The sequence below is a fragment of the Grammomys surdaster genome, unplaced genomic scaffold (assembly GCF_004785775.1).
Source record: "Grammomys surdaster isolate TR1022 unplaced genomic scaffold, NIH_TR_1.0 125973, whole genome shotgun sequence".
NCBI lineage: Eukaryota > Metazoa > Chordata > Mammalia > Rodentia > Muridae > Grammomys > Grammomys surdaster.
This window is the reverse complement of record NW_021620790.1, coordinates 1,984,552-1,990,867: the sequence shown is the minus strand read 5'-3', so window position 1 is coordinate 1,990,867 and position 6,316 is coordinate 1,984,552.

Here is a 6,316-nt window from a genome sequence, read left to right as displayed (position 1 = left end):
GCTTGTTTGGAGATGTGGGTCCTTGTGGCTGGAACGCAGAGATCCTCTAAGTGAGCGATTAAGCAGCTGTAGCTTTAGTCAGCATGGGAGAAGCGCGGAATCTTCACTGAGTCGATTCTTCACAGCACCGGAGAAGCAGGGCTGGAAGCTCGGCTGCGTTCTGTAGCAGACAGTGGTGGCCCGGTCCTTGAAGTCCGCGGGTGTCTGTGCCTCACGTTGGATGCACCAAAATGTGGGGAAAATTTAAAAAGGCCGCCACAGCGGCGCAAGCGTACCCCCCAAAAACTCAGGGCAGTCCCGAGTTATATAGGGAGGGAGAAAGAGGGAGGATTGGGGAAGGATCTGGGGGAGGAATGTTTAATTTGCTCTGCCCTCTGGCCTTCATTAGTTTGTAAATCTCTAGGGCCTGAGGCCTATAGCCTGGCCTATGTGTCTCTATGGAGATCTATGTGACTGCTTTTCAGGATCCTAGATGATAGGAGGGACCGAACTCCTGCGGGTTCTCAAGCAGAATTCCATGGAGAATCTCGGGGTTCTAAGCACCTGCTCAACCATGAACCAGGATACCCTTAGCAGTCCCACACTGGGCTACATTTTTCTTAATAATATTTAAACTTATTGTCATTGTGAATAATTAATATATAATAAATGTAAGTACTAATTATAATGAAGATATTTATAAAGATAATTGTAATCTTCAATATCATATAAGGCATTACTAGAACATTCATCTTCTGTATATAAGAGTCTATTCTCCATTTTCAGTACTGCAAAAGAGAGGAAAAAAGAAAGGGAAGGTGATACAGGCTGGAGAAATACAGGCAGGAATGGAGAAAGACATGCTAAGAGAGAGACAGACATGAGAAAGAAATGAAGATGAGAAGAAGAGAGAATAATATTAGCAAAGAAAGTAAGATGAGGGAGCATAGAGAGATGAGCAGGGAGAAGAGAAAAAAGTGAACATTTCATTCTGGTACTTCACTCATTGATTTCAGGCTACTATTATATATAAAAAGAAAGTTTAGGGTATGTTTAAAGATCTCTGTTGATTCCTTCTTAACTTTCCCTATAAGTATTATTTTACTAATGTTCATGGATAGGTGGACTCCTCTAACTACTTTATTCTTCATAACATATGTATATACAATTCATAAAAGTCGATGTATGCAAGTCTAATTCATTTGTTTACAGTTTTAAATGAATGAACTGAAATTATAACTGTTTTTCGTTTAGCAGTAAAATTCTGAAAAGATTATAGTTTTGCTTATCTCCTCTTAGAAATATTTGAGAATGTCTCTTAAGTTAATAATAAAATTAAAGCATTATAAGGCTTGCATGCCATACAATTATGTAATATTTTCTCTAAGATTTTCAAAAGTGATTATGTCTTATGTGTGTCAAATAGGACAGATAATTGAGTACATAACTACTACAAAACGGTTATTTTTTTCATGACTTTCACTTTTTTACTTGATGATGCTGTTTTATGTCAATGAATAAAACTGGACTGTGTCTTTTGGGGTCAGCCACACTACCCAGGAAAAGTGATTCTTTCACATTTTAATCTGTCAATTCTCATTAAGTCAGGTGAAAGACCTATATTCAAAATCTTTCCAGTCAACTCAAGGGGTTACAGGGTTAGAACTACCACATGACTCTGCTTTATCCCTATAAGAAATAGATCATTCTGATCTGGAGTGATGGCACAGTGGTTAATATACTTGTCATTCAAGCATGGGAATCTGAGTTCAGATCTCCAGCACTTACATCAAAATAAGGTTGAAGTATGTGTGTCAATTATCTAAGTGCTGGGAAGTTAGAAACAAATGTATACCTGGAACTCACTCATCAGTCAGTGAAGCAAGATCATTGAGCCACATGTTTAAATGAGAAAGTCTCAAAAAGTAAGATGGAGAGTAATTTAGGAAAGACAATATTGACTTTTGATGTTTTTGTTTCATTTTGTTGGAATAAAATACCATGGAGAAATTTAGTTGGTTTCATTGTGGGTCACAATTCCAGGTTACACTCATCAGAGCCGAGATGTCAAAGCAGTAAGTACATTAAATTTCTAACCACATCATTTGGATAGTAAAGAACACAGAGAGTAAACAAACAAATGCATTCTATTAGCAATTAGCTCACTTTCCATATCCTTTTAAAGTCCATAGCTCAAGTCCCCAATCTGCTGCACCCGTAGTTGTTAAATATTTCTACAACTAATATTGTAATTTTGAGAATCTTTTGCAGACTTGACCATGGGCAAACCTAAGCTAAAATGTTGCCTACTGAGACTCATTTCCTAAGTGATTACAGGTGGTATCAATTGAAAATTAAAACCAATGGTATTATGTGGCCTCTATATTCACATGTATGTGTGAGCATATATGTTCCACCTGCACATATACCTTCACAAACACACACACACACACACACACACACACACACACACACACACACCATGTTTTAATGAGAATGGCCATCATAGTTTCATATATTCAGTGCTTGGATCCAAGTTCATAGAACTATTTGGAAAGGACTAGGATGTGTGGCCTTGTTAAAGGAGGTATTTCAATGGGAGTGAGCTTTAAGGTTTCTAAAACCCACATCATTTCCAGTTAGCTTAGTCTGCCTCATACTTGTGGATCAAGATGTAAGCTCTTAGAAATTGCTACTACACTATGTATACATACCTGCTGCCATGTTTGCATCATAATGGTTATCAAGACTAATCTTTTAAAATTGTGAGCCTCAAATTAACTATTTTGTCCATAATTTGCCTTGGTCATGGCATTTTAGCAATAGCAAAGTAACTAAGGACACCACACATGCACATGCCCATGCATACAAGATGTTGCTATGTGAATGCAGCACCTGTTCAAGGTACACTTATTAGTGGAAATAGAGTTGGTTGGGATTTCATACTGCAGTTCCCTTATCAGTTTAGATCAGATAACAAGAAATAACTTGCCTCGCCGGGCGGTGGTGGCGCACGCCTTTAATCCCAGCACTCGGGAGGCAGAGGCAGGCGGATTTCTGAGTTCGAGGCCAGCCTGGTCTACAGAGTGAGTTCCAGGACAGCCCAGGCTATACAGAGAAACCCTGTCTCGAAAAAACCAAAAAAAAAAAAAAAAAAAAAAAAAAAAAAGAAATAACTTGCCTGCCTATAGCCTGCCACTGTGTCCTCTTCTTTTCTTCTAGTTAGTGTCATTTCCTAAGGAGTTTTGGAAGGAGCAAAAGAGACATGAATTGAGATTTCCATCTTCTGACAATTCTCTCCTAATATTTATAATTTTCATAATCTTGAATTATTGGGGATTAAGATTCAGAAAAAATAAGTTCATATTTCATTCTGTTTAGTTGTATTGTATGTATTTCATTTGTGATATCACTAAATTCCCATATATGTAAATTTTCAGCTGCATGCTTGCTGTGTAGCTGAATGCTCCTGAACCTTACCAGACTGATGTTGTGTTTTGAAGACATTTGATTTCTAATGATGTTGAGAGTACTTAATGCTATGTAAACACTTTTATGCATAACTCTTGTTCTGCAGTTCTTATTGCTTCTCATTTTCACTTTGAAATTTATTTGTTTGTGTATAATATGTGTTAGAAACAATTCTTATTTGATACACCAAAAGGGCCAAGATTTGAAGGGAATTCTGGAATTCTAGAATCTAGAACATTTCCTTAGTAATGTTTGAAGCTCTGCGATAAATATGTGATATGTTGGATTTTTGAGCCTACACATCACATCATTTTCATTGCAAGAAGATATATAGTAGAAGATGCTTTCAAGTAAAGATTTGGCCCTATGAGTATAGCAATATCACCTTTATTAATAACAAAAGACTACAGAGTCTGGCTGTGACATAAGGAACCATGTGACTGTATGTAAGATAAGTATGTCAATTTTGTAAATATGGACAGATAAGCCAATGTTGTGGTATCCATTTATGCACTGTGTAAATGTTGCCATTGTTTTACTCAAATGCTGATTTCTGTATGGGCATATATCTGATTACAGGGTGGACTTTGGTATTGTTATACTTATGGCTGCATCATATTTTATAAATGCCTACTTTATTACCTTCTGATTGGTTTAATAAATAACTGATGGCCTATAGCAAGCAAGAAATAACAGATGGGACATCCAGGTAGACAAAGGGACCATTGATATGAATCAGGCATGGGATTTCAGCAACTAGACACAGAGGAAGAAACAAGTGCTGGTACTGAGAAAAGGTAAAGTTCCAAGTGGGACAATGTTGATTAGTACAAACTAGTTAATTTAAGTTATGTGAGCTAGTTGGGAACAAGTCAGGTAAGTATGGGCTTTCATAATTAATAAAAGTGTCATTAGTTGAGTGTCTGGAGGGTTGGGACACTCCAGCAATAAACACTCTAGCAACATCCCCAACATTTATAAGACGTTTAATGAAAATTTAGCAAAAAGTAGTAGCAACTGAGAGTTATCTTATCAGATGCCCAGAATGTGGTCTTGAAGCTTACCTTAGCATATGCAAAATGATGAATAAGGAGAATAAAGAGCTTTCTGTCCTGAAGATAAGATTGTGGAGATCATCCTCTGTGGTTTAAGACAGAAAAGACTGCTAATATGAGGGAAAAGAAAGAACAGTGACATGGGCTAAAAGTGAGAACACTTTGATCATAAGACAACGTTGCTGTCATTGTTTCATGGTAGTTCTTGGTAGTAATGATCCAGACATGATATATAAATCCAAGTCTAAAGGAATGTAAGATAGATGTTGGCTTGGGAATTATTGATTCTTTTTTATCTGTTAAAATATGCATAATGTTTTATTTCAAATTATGAAAGTTTAGAATAAGATGGTAGAGAGTTAGGGTGAAGAGGAATATATCTAGACTAGGAAGAATGTTGCTGAAATGCTTGATTTTATGAAGGAATTAACCTTCTTGGCAAATAGTTGGTAGGTTTGTAAATAGTAATTCAATGATGGGAAAAGTTAGTTTAATTGTACTTATGCCTCTTATTATATCCAATGTATAAGCAGTTTTTATTAAAAGATATAACATTTCTTAGAAGTGAAAAGTGATATCGCTGGTGAAAAGAAAATCCCAAGAATCCATAGAAATAACTCCTCACTATTGAAAGAAAATTGGTACACTTAGACTTCAGTACAGTGATAGGATTTCAGCAAAGTGGGATTGTCTAAATATCCATCCTCAGTAGGAAACTGCAGCCAAGTTTCCAGTGAGAATGGAAAAATAGAAATATAAATCTTGAATTGTGGTTTAGAGATTTAGGTTGCATAACAGGGTACGAAAAAGAGAGCTACAGTATGCTTATATGTATGTTCAGACATTTTCCTGACATTAGCAGATAAACTTTACTTTCTATAGCCACCCAGACTAGAAAATAACTGGTAGAAAATTCGAGAATTGTAGTGGATCTTGTCAAATATCCTAGATTGCTTACAGAAGCTACTTATTATAGATTCATTTATAAAGATTTAATTTCATTATTTTGCTTACATATGTATGTGTGTCTATGTATGTACATGTCTGCACATAATGTGTATAAGGATATCCTTAAATACCAGAGAGCTACATCAGGTTTCCTGGAACAGGAGTTTGTTTTGAGTAACTTAGTACAGGTGCTAGGAATTGAACTAGTATCTTCAGCAAGAGCAGCAGTCACTTGCAAATGCTGAACCATCTCTCCAGGCCATTCTTTTGACTTTAAAGCAATTTATGTAATACAGGTATTTGTATATATTTATAAAAGTTGGTATCCAATATCTATTTTAAAATTCTCATTTTCTTTCTATACACTGGTAACTCCTGACAACAAAAATATGGTTTGTATCCAGACCAACATCCAATTGTGTAAATCTGAGCATTAAGTGTCTGACTATCTATTCAATTATGAAGCTATGTATCTCCTATTACCTTCAAATCCCAAAGATAAGGGGCTCAATCTCCTTAGACTCTATTTACCTCTGTTCACTTTCGGTCCTATGTACTACTTCTGGTTCTTCCATAAATCTAAGTGGCTGACTAGAAATGAAAGCATTCCATGATCTACACCTTGAATATTATAATTTACTATAGAATGCCCCATGAAATTAAAAAAAAGATAGTCTTGTGTTTATTATAAAGATGAAGGCTGAAAACAGCTAGCAGAAATTCGGGATGAGACGAAGGCGATCATGCTGCTCAATATTATGCAAGTGCAACACTGCAATGTTTTCACCAAGAGTAATGCTCTACAATCTGTTGTTTTGGTTTTTTACAGATATTTTAACACAGGATAATGATGAATCAGTTGG